General features: G+C 44.0%; 1 pseudogene; it reads left to right on the top strand.

Annotated features, from left to right (window-relative positions):
- The window catches only part of LOC111952709 (potassium/sodium hyperpolarization-activated cyclic nucleotide-gated channel 2-like), a 148,139-nt pseudogene that overhangs the window by 19,516 nt on the left and 108,858 nt on the right, over window positions 1-19,765 (top strand).

Genomic DNA, 19,765 nt, shown 5'->3' on the forward strand with positions numbered 1-19,765 from the left:
GTGACCCGCCAAAATAGGCTGCATGGCTACCTGTATGAGTTCCACGGAGGCATAGAGAGAATCACCTGGTCACCTATAGAGACCTGCCAGGAGGGAAGATGTTAAGTGCCACATGCCTTTCAATACATGAATTTGAACACCTTGAAATACATTTGTTGTAAGAAATGTGCTGTATAAATAAAGTTTGATTTGAATGATGACATTATAGCTGTAGAATATTTAATATACTGTAATTTTCACGAGGACCGGTGCCGTTTTTTCCCCTTCTTTTCAACTTTGAATTGACAACATTCTGGAACTGTTATCATTCATCTAAGTCTGGTATCTGGGGTAATCTGGTTAATGATTATATAAATTATTAAGTGTCTATTTCTTTGTAGAATGTTGACAGCTGTATAGAACACATTGTATTGCTAAGATTCTCCAACTTAACTTGATAGCTACACTCCGACACAGGATAAACTTTATCTTACATATTGGCCCTGACTAAACCAATAAGTTGCCCCTCACTATAGCTGCACTTCTCCACATATCAAGGCTCAGGAGAAGACCCAGATGCAGACAGTTTCGAAGTAACAAAAGTTTATAACAAAAACAGGGGGGCAGGCAAACGACAGGTCAAGGGCAGGCAGAGGTCAACAATCCAGATCAGAGTCATAAACAGGAGACAAAGGGTTGTGAGACATAGGTTTAATCCTAGACACATGAAAAGTTGGATGTATACGGAGGGTACGGGGCAACAGAAGACGAACAGCAGAGGGGGCAAATCATCGTGGAGATGGGGAAAGGGCCAGTAAAACAGGGGGGGGGGGTTTGCAGGACTCCACCCGGAGGGGCAGATCTCAAGTAGACAGCCATACCCTCTGCCCGAGACGACACCGGGGAGCCGGAGTCCGGTGTCAGTCCGCTTGTCGCCAATACCTAGAGGTAGTCTTGAGAAGAGCCGACTGGGCTCTCTTCCAGGTACGGCGACAGCGGCGGACAAACATCTGGCCCGAGGGTATGACGGCGTCTTCCTCTTGCTCCGGGCCGAGCAGGGGAGGGTGTAGCGGCGTATTCAACCGAGTTGCTGGCTCCAGGTGGTGGGGTTGGCGGAGACAAGGCAGCGAAGACTGGTCTCCAGGTCTTGATTGGCTTGCTCTGACTGGCCGTTGGACTGAGGGTGGAACCCGGAGGATAGGCTGGCCGACAACCCAATGAGTGTGCAGAACGCCTTCCAGAACCGGGACAAGAACTGAGGACCCTGGTCGGAGACCATATCCACCGGGAGTCCATGGATCCGGAAGACGTGCTGCACCATGAGCTGGGCCGTCTCTTTGGCAGAGGGTAGCTTGGGGAGAGGAATGAAATGGGAGGCTTTGGAAAACAGGTCCTCTACTGTCAGGATGGCGGTGTTGCCATCAGACGGTGGGAGACCTGTGAAGAAGTCCAGGGATATGTGAGACCAGGGACGGTGAGGGACAGGCAATGGTTGAATGAGACCAGCTGGAGCTTGCCAAGGAGTCTTGTTCTGCGCACACATCGTGCAGGCAGCGATGAACGCGGAGACGTCCGGAACCATGGTAGGCCACCAAAAGCGTTGCCGCACAAAGGCCAGGGTCCGATGAGAGCCCGGGTGGCCTGGAGGATAGGTCCCACTCCAGGAGCAAGGGGCGTACAGCATCAGGATCTAACATCCGGTTATCTGTGCCCCCCCGGGGTTTGGCTGGGAACGTTGCGCCTCACGGACCTGCTTCTCTATTCCCCAGCTGAGTAACGTCGCCAGGCACGAGGTGGGAAGGATGGTTTCGGGGTCCGAGGTTGTAGCCGCGGGGCTACAGTGGCATGGCAACGCATCCGGCTTGATATTCTTGGATCCCTGTTGGTAGGAGAGGGAGAAGTTAAACCAGGTAACAAGCAGGGCCCACCTAGCTTGCCTGGAATTGAGACGCTTGGCGGTGTGGAGATTGTCCAGGTTCTTGTGATCAGTCCACACAATGAACGGATGTTTCGCCCCCTCCAACCAGTGTGACCACCCTTCCAACGCCATCTTCACTGCGAGAAACTCACGATTCCCCACATCATAATTCCTCTTCGTGGCGTTGAGGTGGTGGGAGACGAAGGCACAGGGGTGTAACTTGAAGTCCAGGGCAGAACGCTGGGACAGGACAGCCCCCACTCCGACATCCGAAGCATCGGCCTCCACCACGAACTGACAGGACGGGTCAGGAGGAACCAATATGGGAGCTGTGGTGAAGCAGTGCTTGAGGTCCCGTAACGCCCGGTCAGCAGCTGGGGATCACGTGAACGGAACCTTGGGAGAGGTGAGTGCAGACAGCGGGGAAGCCAGGGTGCTGCAGCCCCGGATAAAGTGGCGATAAAAGTTGGCAAAATTTCAGGAAACGTTACACGCTGCACTCTGGACGTAGGCTGGTGCCAATCCACCACCGCTCTCACCTTCCCGGGATCTATCTGTACATTCCCCGCAGTGATGATGTAACAAAGGACAGGGATGGTAGAGCGATGGAATTCACATTTCTCCTCTATTACAAAAAGCTGGTTCTCCAGGAGTCGCTGGAAGACCTGTCGGACGTGGAGCACGTGTTCTTGGGCTGAGTGGGAGAAAACGAGGATGTCGTCGAGGTAGACGAAGACAAACTGGTTCAACATGTCGCGAAGAACGTCATTAACCAGGGCCTGGAACACAGCTGGGGCATTGGTAAGGCCGAATGGCATGACCAGATATTCGTAGTGACTGCTGGCCATGTTGAAGGCAGTCTTCCACTCGTCCCTTCCCTGAATCCGCACCAGATGGTAGGCGTTCCGCAGGTCAACTTGGAGAAAACGGTGGCCCCCTGGAGCGGCTCGAAGGCCGAGGTGATGAGTGGTAGCGGGTAGCGGTTATTCACTGTGATGTCTTTGAGGCCCCGGTAGTCGATGCACGGGTGCAGGGTTTTGTCCTACTTCTCCACAAAGTAGAACCCTGTGCCGGCGGGGGAAGCAGAAGGACGGATACACCCTGCAGCTATGGAGTCCTCGATGTAGTTCTCCATAGCCTCCTGGATATCGTGGTACTCCGCGGGAATGACAGAGAGGTCCGGGGCAACTTCCGAGCCCACGGGAAGACTTCCCGGGGCAGGCTGCGCTGACTTCAAGCAATGGGTGTGGCAGAAGAGGCTCCAGCCCATGATGGCTCCAGCAGTCCAGTCAATGAGGGGATTCTGTCGCTGGAGCCAAGATGATCCCAAAACCACGGGAACCTGAAGAGACTTAATTAGCATGAATTGGATTGCCTCGCTATGTTTCCCTGACACTTGTAGGTTGATGGGAGTGGTATTGTGGGTGACCCGCCATATAGAGCGCCCGTCCAGTGCTCTAAGATGCATGGGAATGGAGAGGGGCTCATTGGGGATGCCCAGCTCGGACACTATGGTAGCGTCCATAAAACTCCCATCTGCCCCAGAGTCGATGAGTACGCAGAGAGAATTCAACTGGTTACCCCACAGCAACATGGCATGGAAAGGGGTGCGAGTAAGGGGAGAGGAAAAGTTCTCCTTATGCCCACCAGAGTACTCGCCCCTACTAGTGAGCCTGGTCTTTTAGTGGACAGGAGGACACATAATGACCAGTAGTCCTGTAATACAGGCAACTCTTCGTGTGAAGCCGGTGTAGGCATTTGGCCGGGGACAGCCTAGCTCTGCCTAGTTGCATCGGCTCGGGAAGAGGTGAATTGGCAGACTTCAGACACTCTCGGGGAACTCGGGTAGCCTCGGGTCCTCTCGGCCATGGATGACGTCGGGGTCTTCCGGGATACCTCGGAAGCGAGGTGGAATCCTTGGGAGGGCGAGTGACCTCCTCTTTCCTACGTTACCGTAGCCTCCCATCGATCCGGATGGTCAAGGCAATGAGCGAGTAGAGATCCGTTGGTAGTTCTCGGGCTGCTTGCTCGTCCTAAACTTCCTCCGATAATCCGTGCAGGAACGTGTCGAACAGTGATTCCAGGTTCCAGGCACTCTAAGTTGCTAGCATGCAGAAATCCCCCGCATAGTCTGCCACACTGTGGGAGTCTTGCCAAAGCTGGAGTAACTTCCGGGCAGCCTCTCTCCCGGACAATGGAGAATCGAAAACCTTCTTCACCTCCACCACAAACTCCTCCAGACTGAAGCATACAGCCGTAGCCCAGGCGAGAGCCCTCCCGGACATCAGCGTGATGAGGTACGGTATCTTTGAGCGATCCGAAGGGAAGGAGGAGGGCTGCAGTTTGATGATGAGAGAAACGCCGGACAGGTTCCCGACTCTCCAGCGAAGCATTCTGGGCGAGGTAAGCAGAGTTCTCAGGAAACCGGGGGTGGCTGGGATGCTGGGAGGTTACCATCGTGGTAGGCTGTCAGACAGACTACGAAGCAACTCCTCATGCCTTCCAATGGTGGCTCCTTGGGAGGAGACGGCATTGCGCAGCTGGTACGAGTCTGCTGGGTCCGTCATGGCCAGACCCAGATGCAGACAGTTTCAAAGTAATAAAAGTTTATTACAAAAACGGGGGCAGGCAAACAACAGGCCAAGGGCAGGCAGAGGTCAGCAATAAGAGCAGAGTCCGAAAGGTACAAAACGGCAGGCAGGCTCAGGGTCAGGGCAGGCAGAGGTCAGTAATCCAGGATGGTGTGACAAGGTACAGAACAGCAGGCAGGCTCAGGGCAGGCAGAATGGTCAAAACCGGGAAAACTAGAAAACAGGAACTAGAGAAAGACAGGAGCATGGGAAAAACGCTAGTAGGCTTGACAATACAAAACGACCTGGCAACAGCCTACAGAGAACACAGGTATAAATACACTGGGGATAATGGGGAAGATGGGCGACACCTGAGGGGGCAGGAGAAAAGCACAAAGACAGGTGAAACAGATCAGGGTGTGACACATGGCCAGACTTATAGTGGTATTTTCCCCTTTTAATGCTCTAATGCGCATCCTTGAAAAATGCCATAAGGTCTGAAATAGACACCAAAGTCGACATACTGTACAAACAATTATCTAGTAATTATCTAAGTAATACATAATACGTTTTTGATCTGCTGGTCTGCTAGCTAAAGTTTAGTCAGTGGCTAGCTAAGACAAAGGGGACAGAAGAAGTTCAACACTTTATTCAATTCATTTCAATACAGCATATGGATTCATCATGTATTGGGCACAAGTCTCTGATCGTGCTAGTGAATGGTAGCTGACAGTGTCGGCTAGAGATGACATGCAGGAGCTTCCTGCATACATTTGTAGTCTTGCTGAGGTCTTCTCTGTTGCTAATTAATATTTTACATTTTTTATACTAAATTGAAGCAAATATATTGATGAAACTCACCTTGTCCGAGAGAGAATTACACTGTTATCAAAACATCACGCCAAGGTAAGCCTACACGAAACACATACTTAATTTGAAGTGTTTGTAAAATTCACATTGTGTAAAATGAATGGTGGAAAGATCATGGGAACCATTTCCGTGTTTGACCGCTAGGTTTTATGGCTCATACGTTTCAATTTTTTTTTCACCATTACATATTCATAAAATTATATTACATGAACGGATCCTTGCTTGCAATGATATTATTGTCCTGCAAAATATTGGATGCCATATTATACAATTTCTAATGCACCAATTTAGTTTGAACTTTGGGATTTTGTTTGGGTGCATATCAGTGTCAAATACTCTTTAATTAAAATCAGAAGAATTTCTCTCATGAATGCAAAATCATCAGCAGAGGCAGCTGTAACATTCAGGAAGATGCGGACGGACTGTAAAGTCTCACCTGGATGTGCTGCCAGTGTGAGCACTCGAGTGAATGTTGAACTGGATGCGGAATTGGAATGAGCTGGACGGATGGATGAGTTACCTGGATGTCTTGGGGAGTGCATAAGCTCAGCTGAGTTACATCCAGCATCCAGCTCAGAATTACATCCAGCATCCAGCTCAGCTCACAGTTACAATCAGTATCCAGCTCAGTTACATCCAGCATTCAGCAAGTGATTATTTGTAAATATATTTTTTATTATTAAACTTTTCAAATTGTACAAATATAAATGTCAGTTGGATTATACATAAAAAATGCAAATACAAACCAAACACAAGTTTGAGAAAAATAACGAAATAATACAAAAAGAAAAAACTAAAAACATTTTACAAACGTCACAAGTATTCAGACCTCTTGACTTTTTCGTTACAGCCTAATTCTAAAATTGATTAAATATAAAACAAATCCTCAGCTATCTACACACAATACCTAATAATGACAAAGTGAAAAATGGTTTTCAGAAAACAGAAATACCTTATTTACAAACGGTTGAAGTCGGAAGTTTACATACACTTAGGTTGGAGTCATTAAAACTTGTTTTTCAACCATTCCACAAATTTCATGTCAACAAACTATAGTTTTGGCAAGTCGGTATGCACCTCTACTTTGTGCATGACACACATAATTTTTCCAACAATTGTTTACAGACAGATTATTTCACTTATAATTCACTGTATCACAATTCCAGTGGGTCAGAAGTTTACATACACTAAGTTGACTGTGCTTTTAAACAGCTTGGAAAATTCCAGAAAATGATGTCATGGCTTTAGAAGCTTCTGATAGGCTAATTAGCATAATTTGAGTCAATTGGAGGTGCACCTGTGATATATTTCAAGGCCTACCTTCAAACTCAGTGCCTCTTTGCTTGACATCATGGGAAAATCCAAAGAAATCAGCCAAGACCTCAGAAAAACAATTGTAGACCTCCTCAAGTCTGGTTCATCCTTGGGAGCAATTTCCAAACGCCTGAAGGTATCACGTTCATCTATACAAACAATAGTACGCAAGTATAAACACCATGGGACCACGCAGCCGTGATACCGCTCAGGAAGGAGACACGTTCTGTCTCCTAGAGATGAACGTACTTTGGTGTGAAAAGTGCAAATCAATCCCAGAACAACAGCAAATGACCTTGTGAATATGCTGGAGGAAACGGGTACAAACGTATCTATATCCACAGTAAAACGAGTCCTATATCGACATAACCTGAAAGGCCGCTCAGCAAGCAAGAAGCCACTGCTCCAAAACCGCCATAAAAACAGACTACGGTTTGCAACTGCACATGGGAACAAAGATTGTACTTTTTGGAGAAATGTCCTCTGGTCTGATGAAACAAAAATAGAACTGTTTGTCCGTAATGACCATCAATATGTTTGGAGGAAAAAGGGGGAGGCTTGCAACCCGAAGAACACCATCCCAAACGTGAAGCACGGGGGGCAGCATCATGTTGTGGGGGTGCTTTGCTGCAGGAGGGACTGGTGCACTTCACAAAATAGATGGCATCATGAGGGAGGAAAATTATGTAGATATATTGAAGCAACATCTCAAGACATCAGTCAAGAAGTTAAAGCTTGGTCGCAAATGGGTCTTCCAAATGGACAATGACCCCAAGCATACTTCCAAAGTTGTGGCAAAATGGCTTAAGGACTACAAAGTCAAGGTATTGGAGTGGCCATCACAAAGCCCTGACCTCAATCCGATAGAAAATTTGTCGGTAGAACTGAAAAAGCGTGTGCGAGCAAGGAGTCCTACAAACCTGACTAAGTTACACCAACTCTGTCAGGAGGAATGGGCCAAAATTCACCCAACTTATTGTGGGAAGCTTGTGGAAGGCTACCCGAAACGTTTGGCCCAAGTTAAACAATTTCAAGGCAATGCTACCAAATACTAATTGAGTAAACTTCTGACTCACTGGGAATGTGATGAAAGAAATAAAGCTGAAATAAATCATTCTTTCTACTATTATTGTGACATTTCACATTCTTAAAATAAAGTGGTGATCCTAACTGACCTAAAACAGGGAATTGTTACTTGGATTAAATGTCAGGAATTGTGAAAAACGGAGTTTAAATGTATTTGGCTCAGGTGTATGTAAACTTCCGACTTCAACTGTAAGTATTCAGACCCTTTGCGATGAGACTCGAAGTTGAGCTCCGGTGCATCCTGTTTCCATTGATCATCTTTCAGATGTTTCTTCAACTTAAGGTCCCACAGTTGACAGTGCATGTCAGAGCAAAAACCAAGCCATGAGGTCAAAGGAATTGTCCGTAGAGCTCCGAGAAAGGATTGTGTTGAGGCACAGATCTGGGAAAGGGTGCGAAAGTTCTGCAGCATTGAAAGTCCCCAAGATTACAGTGGCCTCCATCATTCTTAAATGGAAGAAGTTTTCCTAGAGCTGGCCCGCCTGGCCGAACTGAATAATCAGGGGAGAAGAGCCTTGGTCAGGGAGGTGACCAAGAACCCGATGGTCACTCTGACAGAGCTCTAGAGTTCCTCTGTGGAGATGGGAGAACCTTCCAGAAGGACAACCATCTCTGTAGCACTCCACCAATCAGGCCTTTGTGGTAGAGTGGCCAGATGGAAGCCACTCCTCAGGAAAAGGCACATGAAAGCCCGCTGGGAGTTTGCCAAAAGGCATTTAAACACTCTCAGAACATGAGAAACAAGATTCCCTGGTCTGATGAAACCAAGATTGAACTGTTTGGCCTGAATGCCAATTGTCACGTTTGGAGGAAACCTGGCACCATCCCTGTGGTGAAGCATGTTGGTGGCAGCATCAAAATGTGGGGATGTTTTTCAGCGGCGGGTACTGGGAGACTAGTCAGAATCAAGTCAAAGATGAACGGAGCAAAGTACAGAGAGATCCTTAATGAAAACCTGCTCCAGAGCGTTCAGGACCTCAGACTTGGGTGACGGTTCACCTTCCAACAGGACAACGACTCTAAGCACACAGCCAAGACAACGCAGGAGTGGCTTCAGAACAAGTCTCTGAAGGTCCTTGACTGGCCCAGCCAGAGCCCGGACTTGAACTCGATCGAACATCTCTGGATAGACCTGAAAATAGCTGTGCAGCAACGCTCCCCATCCAACCTGACAATGCTTGCGAGGATCTGCAGAGAAGAATGGGAGAAAATTCCACAAAACAGGTGTGCCAAGCCTGTAGTGTCATACTCAAGAAGACTCTATGCTGTAATCACTGACAAAGTTGCTTCAACAAAGTACCAAGTAAAGGTCTGAATACTTTTGTAAATGTGTTATTACCGTTAGATTTTTTTTAAACAAATTTGCAAAAATGTCTAAACCTGTTTTTGCTGGTCATTATGGGGTATAGTGTGTAGATTAATGGACTATTTAATACATTTTAGAATAAGCCTGTAGCGTAACAAAAAGTCAAGGGGTCTGAATACTTTCCGAAGGCATTTGATCCCGATTGAACATTCAATTATACATATCATATCAGGTTGTATGTTTCAAAGGCAGCAATGAGTTTCAGGGCATGAAAACATCGGATGGACGGACGGCAGAGCCAAAGATAGTACAGTCCAAAATACTTTTTTCTACCACAGATAGTCATTGGTGGCAGAGACATGGATGGGTTAATGTATGCGGAAGCAGAGCTAGGAGAGAGAGATAGACGGATTCCTTAGTGATTTGTATTTTGCACGGCTGTTATTGTTGCAAAAACAATTATTTTGGATGTAGCAGTAGGGCTAGCTAACTAACTAATGCCGATAGCCAGATTAGCATCTGCATTCAAATTATTTTAATAATATGTTTAACACTTGACCTCAGAATGCAATTAGCTCCACTTGTATAGTATAAACTATGATATTGTATTTGGTAGGCATGTGTTCCGCACACTATCAAAATTAGTTTAGTTTAATTTCCAAAGACAATGAGTGGGGCTTTTTTATTGCTCATTCGTAGGCTACTGATTCAATATTTATTTCAATAGGCACACACTAATTATACATTTCTTAAATGTGCTACTTAGAGTATTCTTTATTATGCATAGCTTATTGAAGGCAATTAGCTATTTTAGCATGATTTGTTGAACAGCTAAGAAAGTGTAAATTGATTGGTCTGACTAGGTTCCCCAAGTGTACAGTTGAGGACGCAGCTACTCCAGGAATTTCTAAGAAAGCGAAGCCTCCTGGCTTCATAACTCATGTCAATTAATTGAACGTCTGTATCAGCAAGTATCCCCCACGAATGACATGTTAACAAAGACATAAACAATTGACACAGTGATGAACTTGTGATCATTGCAAAATGTGTAGACTGTCTCTTATACACATCTAGATGTGTATAAGAGACAGGGGTAGTCCTGATCAGGCCTGGTGTCCACGTTCCATTGGTTCCTGAGAGTTCTTTGTCCTGAGGTCCAACCATGGGTTGGGTGTGTCTGTGTGATTGTCATGGGGGAGGGGAGTTGTGGGTGTCGTGTATATGTCTAATGAGTCCAGCATATGTCCAATAGAAAGAGGGGGTGTGGGCATATTGTGTCAACTATAGCTAATGTTGAGAAGTTGTTAAAACAAGTTACCAATATCTAATACAATTTCTTACACTAGCTAGCTAAAGGACATTTCGGACTGCTCGCTCACTAGCTGTTGTGACAGTAGACCTTCGGTTTTTAGCCTGTATTACATGTCGACAGTTAAAAGACATGAACTTCTTATGGCTGCAGGGCCAGTATTGAGTAGCTTGGATGAAAGGTGCACAGAGGTGCCCAGAGTAAATGGCCTGCTCCTCAGTCATAGTTGCTAATATTTGCATATTATTATTAGTATTGGATAGAAAACACTCTGAAGTTTCTAAAACTGTTTGAATTATGTCTGTGAGTATAACAGAACTCATATGGCAGGCAAAAACCTGAGAAGTTCCACTTCCTGTTTGGATTTTTTCTGAGGTGGCATATTTTCAACCAAGCTCTCATTGAAATTACAGCGAGATATTGATGAGTTTTCACTTCCTACGGCTTTCACTAGATGTCAACAGTCAATAGAACTTTGTCTGATGACTGTAATGTGAAGGGGGGCCAAAGGAGACAGGAATTAGTCACCACTGCCACGAGCTGACCATGCTTTGACCATGCACGTTCACGTGATAGGCAGCTCCGTTCCATCGCTCAACTGAAGTCAATCTAATTCTCCGGTTGGAACGTTAATCAAGATGTATGTTAACAATGTTCTAAAGATTGATTCAGTACATCGTTTGACATGTTTCTACTGACTGTTATGGAACTTTTGGACATTTCGTCACGTTATAGTGTACGAGCTTTGTGACTTTGGAATTATTTACCAAACGCGCTAACCAAAGTAGCTAATTGGACATAAATAACGGACATTATCGAACAAATCAAGCATTTATTGTGGACCTGGGATTCCTAGGACTGCATTCTGATGAAGTTCATCAAAGGTAAGGAAACATTTATCATGTATTTTCTGGTTTCTGTTGACTCCAACATGGCGCCTAATTTGGCTATTGTTCTGAGCGCCGTCTCAGATTATTGCATGATTTGCTTTTTCCGTAAGTTTAAAAAAAAATCTGACACAGCGGTTGCATTAAGGAGAGGTATATCTATAATTCCATGTGTATAACTTGTATTATCATCTACATTTATGATGAGTATTTCTGTTGAAACGATGTGGCTATGCAAAATCACTTGATGTTTTTGGAACTAGTGAATGTAACGCGCCAATGTAAACTCAGATTTTTTTATATGAATATGAACTTTATCAAACAAAACATGCATGTATTGTGTAACATGAAGTCCTATGAGTGTCATCTGATGAAGATCATCAAAGGTTAGTGATTAATTTTATCTCTATTTCTGCTTTTTGTGACTGCTATATTTCGCTGGAAAAATGGCTGTGCTTATTGTGGTGTGGTGGTGACCTAACATAATCATTTGTAGTGCTTTCGCTGAAAAGCATATTTGAAATCGGACACTTTGGTGGGATTAACAAGATTACCTTTAAAATGATATAAGACACATGTATGTTTGAGGAATTTTAATTATGAGATTTCTGTTGTTTGAATTTGGCGCCCTGCACTTTCACTGGCTGTTGTCATATCAATCCCGTTAGCGGGATGCAGCCATAAGAAGTTAACCTGCTAGTTATGTTATTTACTAATTATGAATATCATGTCCAAATGTTGCTTCATATGTAGTGCTATTTTGGAGTTTGTAGCTATATGAACTAATCATTTATGCTAGCTAACTACCATAGTAACTGAAGTGGTTTATCTTTATGAATAGCTAGCCCAATAATATCTGGGGACTGCAGCAACTACAAGCCGTGCACACTACACGCTATGCCCACTGCCATTGTGGGTACTTGTAACAGTACGACACCCATTAGCATTACATCGCTACAGGCCGCGCCCACCAGCATTAGCTAGCAAGGTTATACACATATCTGCTGGAGCCAGACCCTATTGAACCCAACTTTCGCATCGCACTACTTGGTGGGCGGGGTGTGTAGTCGATCGTCACTACACTCTGCACCCTACAAGCCATGCCCCCCAGTCTGTTGTCCACAGATAGACCCTACTCAGCTTGCCTAGTTATCTGTTTTCCATTTGTCTATGTTGCCAGTTGGCTCTTTGCTATACTAAATGTGTTATTGTTTTCTAACGAATGTCTCTAATTCATGAATGTTGGGGCAGTTACCCACTCAGTTAGGGTAGCATGTACTTTTCTAATAGTAGGGTATGAGAGAATTTTACAGTGATCACAACTGTAGTTACCATGTTGATAATTTTGCATTTGTCTAGCTACTGTTACCGACTTTTAAGTAGACCCACAACTTTTGTTTAGTCTGGACAATATTGCAAAACAAGTTGATGCGTTCAGTATCACTGAAGGTGTTGACTCATACTGCTTTTTCTATTCCTTTGCATGAGTGAACGGGATGGATGCCACACACCAATAACTCAAGCTGAACTGGAAGAGGTGGCTGCAGCTATGGTCCATGTTGTATCTACAACTGTCTCCATACTGACAGGACAATACATACACTGCTTTGAAGGATCCTGCCCAACCCAAATGCTTCAAGTGGCACAATTACGTAAGAGGCTTGAACAAACACTTGTAGCTGAACGCATTGCTAATACCGTGCCAGAAACATTGCCATTCCCATGCTGTTTCATTCTGTGTATCTCAAATAAATGTCTGTGTGTGATACATTGTGGTATTTCTTTCCCTGTTTTGACAGTTGCAATGGTCAAAATAACAAGCATTACAAATTTATTTATACATTTTCTTTCTTTGATTTTGGTCTAGGTGCCAGTTCCCACATCTTACTCTGTAGGGTTTTCTCTCTGTATAATATTACTTGTTGATGAAATTAACTCATACGCTGTAAAATATAAAGTACCAGTCGAAAGTTTGGACACCCCTACTCATTCCAGAGTTTTTATTTGGGATGGTGTGGAATGGTGTGGGTGTGCTTTGCTGGTGACGCTGTCAGTGATTTATTTAGAATTCAAGACACATTTAAACAGCATGGCTACCACAGCATTCTGCAGCAATACGCCATCCCATCTGGTTTGTGCTTAGTGGGACTATCATTTGTTTTTCAACAGGACAATGACCAAACACACCTCCAGGCTGTGTAAGTGCTATTTGACGAAGAAGGAGAGTGATGGAGTGCTGCATCAGATGACCTGGTCTCCACAATCACCCGACATCAACCCAATTTAGATGGTTTGGGATGAGTTGGACCGCAGAGGGATGGAATAGCAGCCAACAAGTGCTCAGCTGGTTGAGAGAATGCCGAGTGTGCAAAGCTGTCATCAAGGCAAAGGGTGGCTACTTTAAAGAATGTATATATAACATATAACATTATAACATATATTTTGATTTGTTTAAAAATGTTTTGGTTACTACAGTATTCCATATGTGCTATTTCATAGTTTTGATGTCTTCACTAGTATTCTACAATGTAGAAAATAGTAAAAATAAAGAAAAACCCTTGAATGAGTAGGTGTGTCCAAACTTTTGACTGGTACTGTATATACAGTGAGATCCAAAAGTATTGGGACAGTGGCACATTTTTAGATTTTTTTGCCTCTGTACTCCAGCACTTTGGATTTGAAAGTGCAGACTAGCAGCTTTAATTTGAGGGTATTTTCATCTATATCGGGTGAACCGTTTAGAAATTACKTTTTGTACATAATTCCCCCATTTTAGGGGATCAAAAGTATTGGGAAAAATTCATTTATATGTGTATTAAAGTAGTCAAAAGTTTAGTATTTTGTCCCATATTCCTAGCATGAAGTGATTACATCAAGGTTGTGACTCTACAAACGTGTTGGAGGCATTTGCTGTTTGTTTTGGTTTTGTTTCAGATTATTTTGTGCCTAATAGAAATTAATGGTAAATAATGTATTGTGTCATTTTGTAATCACTTTTATTGTAGATATGTTTCTAAACACTTCTACATTAATGTGGATGCTACCATGATTACAGATAGTCCTGAATGAATCGTGAATAATGATGAGTGAGAAAGTTACAGACGTACAAATATCATACCCCCCCAGAAATGCTAACCTCACCTGTTATTGTAATAGTTAGAGGTTAGCTTGTCTTGGGAGTATGGTATTTGTGCATCTCTAACTTTCTCACTAAGCTGACAGTCTGAACTTCAACCTCCTAGTCATTTGATAATTTCAAATCCAAAGTGCTGAAGTACAGAGCCAAAGCAACAACAAATGTGTCACTGTCCCAATACCAATGGAGATTACTGTATATGTAGCTGTAGAGAGATAAGTATGTTGATGACCTATGCCACCCCAGGTTTAAACGAGAGCATTGGGAGCAATGCCTAGTAATACAGTACAATACAGGTTCCTAGATTTGGTGGGAGCTCACACTGGTTCACCCAGGGAAGAGGCCGAGACTGATGTAACTTTCTGGAATTTATTTCAGACAATTTCACTTTTAAAGATAGATAGATGCAGACGTAGACACGTCCGTTCTGGTCAGAGGCAACCAAACATGAGTTGGGTTAACACAAACAAAAGGGTGGGTTAACAGCATGACATTGTGTATATCTGTCCTTTAACAATTCATTTTATGACATTCCACCCTTGGGTTTTACTATTGAAATGAAATAAAATATACATTAAAAAAACGTTCATGACAAATCGTGGGACTCTTATTTTGAGATTGGAAATGCAGGATTTATTTTGGCATGACAAATCAAGGGAGTCTTATTTTGAAATGAGAAACCACAGGACTTTTATTTTAGCAAAACAAATCGAGGGACTCTTATTTTGAAATCAGTAATACAGGACTTTTATTTTGTCATGACATTTCAGGGACCTCTTATTTTGAAGTGTGTTATGCTGGATGTAACACTGAGCATGATGCTAGATGTAACTCTTTGCTGGATACTGGATGCTGGATGTAACTCTGAGCCGGATGCTGGAAATAAACTCTGCTGGATGTAACTCTGAGCTGGATGCTGGATGTAACTCTGAGCTGGATGCTAGATGTTGTAACTCTGCACGGGATGCTATACTGGATGTAACATCCAGCATCCAGTTCAGTGTCACAGCCCCTACTGATCATCAGCTTGAGCTACACTGAGTGTACAAAACATTAAGGACTTCTTATTTTGAAGTGTGTTACATCCAGCTTAGAGCTGGATGCTGGATGTAACTCTTTGCTGGATTCTGGATGTAACTAAGCTGAGCCGGATGCTTGATGTAACTCAGCTGAGCAGGATGTTGGATGTAACTCAGCTGAGCAGGATGTTGGATGTAACTCAGCTGAGCAGATGTTGGATGTAACTCAGCTGAGCAGGATGTTGGATGTAACTCAGCTGAGCAGGATGTTGGATGTAACTCAGCTGAGCAGGATGCTTGATGTAACTCAGCTGAGCAGGATGTTGGATGTAACTCAGCTGAGCAGGATGTTGGATGTAACTCAGCTGAGCTGGATGCTGGATGTAACTCTATATTAGGAAGGTGTTCTTTATGTTTTGTACACACAGTGTATATCACCTCACCTGCTTTGTCCTTATCCCTCACTATTCTCATCCCATTTTCACAGATCCCAAACAGGGGCGGATTGGGACATGAATTCGGCCCTGGCATTTTATCCACACCAGCCCACATCACTGCATGTGTCACCAACTTAAACCCCCCCACCCCACGGCGGGCTATCAGCCATACACACACACCCCATACCCACACATACACCCTGACCCTACACATACACCCTGACCCTACACACCCTACTTAGACACAGGAAGGAGTGCTGATGCATAACATTGCATTTTGAAATGTTATATGATCAAAACACATTTTTCTATCAAGCACATAGGGGAGAGGAGTGTAGCTTGCTCATCAAAGCAGAAGGCCCCAGCGTGGGCACAGGAGCAGACATTTCCATTACAGTAATCATGAGGATAATGCACTTTACTGTTTGACCCATGATTGTAGCCGCCCAAAATATATGATGTTTTGAGTGAGGTGAAAATGTAGAATGTGCTCTATCTATGTTTATAGGCACACTTTCAATTTTTTTTTACAATCCATGACCATGGCTGTTTAACTGATGACAGAATCGGACCTGGTCTTTTTGCTCTTTGCTAATGCCATGTTTTACGTTTAATGTGAGTTTGCTTGAACTCAGCTCAGCCTATCAGCATATCCAACAAGCTCTCACACTATCACATCAGAATTAAACATTCATCCATGTTTCTCGTACAGAAAATGTTGAAGTTGTTCCAAATATCACATTTTGAAGTGTTTAAAGTTAAGTTTATGCATTAACCCAGAATTCTTAAGGTTAGGCATTAACTCTGAATGTTTAAGTTTAAGGATTAAGGTTTAAAATAAAAATCGGAAAAACGACTTTCTATTGCTGGATTCAGACATGGATGGACCTCGAATACTGACTTGTATCACGGGTGACCTGGCTGAGAAAACCGGGCTGGCCCATCTTGATAGGGGGGCAGGCCGGCTATTTCCCATCGATCAGCCAAAGCCTCATTATAGATTTGATTAACAGAGAAATTGCAAATATATGACAAATATTTTGTCTTTAAAATAGGCCCATGTCACCCTTTTAATTGTTTTATTTTTATATAAAAATATATATTTTTGTGAGTCAATTTCGACCAGTCCACCCCCAAAAATATTTTGTCTAGCCCATCTGGCATTTGACAGAATTGCCAGAAGGCCCATCTACCCCTGCTCCCAAATCAGATGCTTCTGTCTAAGACAGCCTCTCCCTCCTATGGTGACAGCTATTTTTAAGCCAACTGATAATCAATGCCATTACTCACAGTGCCATTCTAAGAAGCTCCAGGATTTTTTATTTAGTCGATTCCAGGTCTTGATGTGCCAAGAAAGAGTTAAGATATTATCTCTTCTAGGTTTGGTGAGTTTGTGGTGAGTTTAACTTTCTTGTAAACTTGACAGAGACACTTTCTGAATAGGGCACAACTTTATATCCAAAGGAGATTACTCGGAACTATTACGATTGCGAACATTGGGCTACTGTGTTGTGACCTCTGAAAAGTCTTTATTGCAAATGTGATAGTCATGGTTTTGTAGAATATGCACATTTGACAGTTAGCTTATAGCCATATGTATGAGTTTGATTGCTGCCTGTTATGAAGTTATTCATTTTCCATTGACAGACAAAACTGTCAACATGACATACCATACTGACACATAGCCTACTGTGCACCTGGCCTGGTGTTTAGACCGAGGGTGGTTCTCCCATATGGTCAAGCCATTTGGAAACTTTTCTGCAAAACGTATGGCATTTTGTCATGTAGCCTACTGCAGCAACTTCCCGTTAGAATTATGATAGGCCTGCATCTCATCACTCACACAGTTGAGTCATCGATGTTAGATTCCAATCTGGCAGGATCAGTCAGTCAAGACATTACTCAGCACCACACACCTATCAGTTACGCTCTTCCCAAGAATTAGACTCCCGTTACCTTGAGTTGATTAGACAGCAATATTGCTATCCACTGATATTATACTAGGTGCAATATTCAATATGTTTTTTCAGTTGTGCTCTTCAATATTAATTCATGTTATTGTCAAATGTAATAGTCCATATTCCATACAGGCCTACTTGTCATTTAAAKTGTGACTATCTCAGGCTATAACTTAGCAGTCACAATAATTCAAATAAGCTGATACTATCCTGGTTACACTTACGCTATATATACAAAAGTATGTGGACTCCCTTGCTGACAGGTATATATAATCGTGCAAACAGCCATGCAATCTAAATTGACAAACATTGGCAGTAGAACGGCCTTACTGAAGGGCTCAGTGACTTTCAACGTGGAACCGTCATAGGATGCAACCTTAACAACAAGTCAGTTTGTCAAATTTCTGCCCTGCTAGAGCTGCCCTGGTCAACTGTAATTGCTTTTATTGTGAAGGGGAAGTCTAGGAGCAACAACGGCTCAGCAGCGTAATGGTAGGCCACTCAAGCTCAAAGAACGGGACGGCTAAGTGCTGAAGCCCGTAGCGCCTTAAAATCGTCTGTCCTCGGTTGCCACACCCACTCCCGAGTTCCAAACTGCCTTTGGAAGCAACATCAGCACAATAACTGTTTCTTTGGGACCTTTATGAAATGGGCTTCCATGGCCGAGCAGCCGCACAAAAGCCTAAGATTGTCAGGCGGTGGGTGTAGCTGGTGCATGAAGTCAGGCGCAGGAGAGATAAGTGAACAACGCACTTTAATAAAGGCAAATGCTCAAAGTAACAAACCCAATGTGCGAACAAAATAACGGTTGCCACTAAAAGGGTAAAACAGCACCCGGGAATAAACCAGCCGGAAACGTACCGACCTAACAATAAACAATCACACTTAAAGACATGGGGGAAACAGAGGGCTAAATACACAACACATAATGAGGGAAATGAAACCAGGTGTGTGCGAAAACCAGACAACACAAATGGAAAATGAAAAATGGATCAGCGATGGCTAGAAGACCGCCGACGTCGACCGCCGAACACCGCCTGAATAAGGAGAGGCATCGACTTCGGTAGATGCTCGGTAGATTTTTAAATGTTTTATTTAACCTTTATTTAACTAGGCAAGTCAGTTCAGAACAAATTCAAATTTACAATGACGGCGTACACCAGCCAAACCTGGACGACGCTGGGCCAATTTTGCGTGGCCCTATGGGACTCCCAATCACGGCCTGTTGTGATACAGCCTGGATCACCATGTGCAATGCGAAGCATCAGCTGGAGTGGTGTAAAGCTCGCCGCCATTGGACTCTGGAGCTGTGGAAACGCCTTCTCTGGAGTGATGAATCACACTTCACCATCTGGCAGTCCAACGGACAAATCTGGGTTTGGCGGATGCCAGGAGAACGCTGTCTGCCCGAATGCATAGTGACAACTGTAAAGTTTGGTGGAGGAAGTGGTGGTCTGGGGCTATTTTTCATGGTTCGGGCTAGGCGTCTTAGTTTCAGTGAAGGGAAATCTTAACGCTACAGCATACAATCACATTCTACACAATTCTGTACTTCAAAATTTGTGGCAATAGCCTTCCCTTTCCTGTTTCAGCATGAAAATGCCCCCATGCACAAAGCGAGGTCCGTACAGAAATGGTTTGTCGAGATCGGTGTGGAAGAACTTGACTGGCCTGTACAGAGCACTGACCTCAACCCCATCAAACACCTTTGGGATGAATTGGAACGCAGACTGTGAGCCAGGGCTAATTGCCCAACATCAGTGCTCGACCTCACTAATGCTCTTGTGGCTGAATGGAAGCAAGTCCCCATCTTGTGGAATGCCTTCCCAGAAGAGTGAAGGCTGTTATAGCAGCAAAGGGGGAACCAACTCCATATTAATGCCCATGATTTTGGAATGAGATGTTTGATGAGCAGTTGTCCACATACTCTTGGTCATTTAGTGTATGTCACCCTTTGTTCTTGTAGCAAAGATTTA

Source organism: Salvelinus sp. IW2-2015, linkage group LG26, assembly GCF_002910315.2.
Source record: "Salvelinus sp. IW2-2015 linkage group LG26, ASM291031v2, whole genome shotgun sequence".
NCBI classification, from domain to species: domain Eukaryota; kingdom Metazoa; phylum Chordata; class Actinopteri; order Salmoniformes; family Salmonidae; genus Salvelinus; species Salvelinus sp. IW2-2015.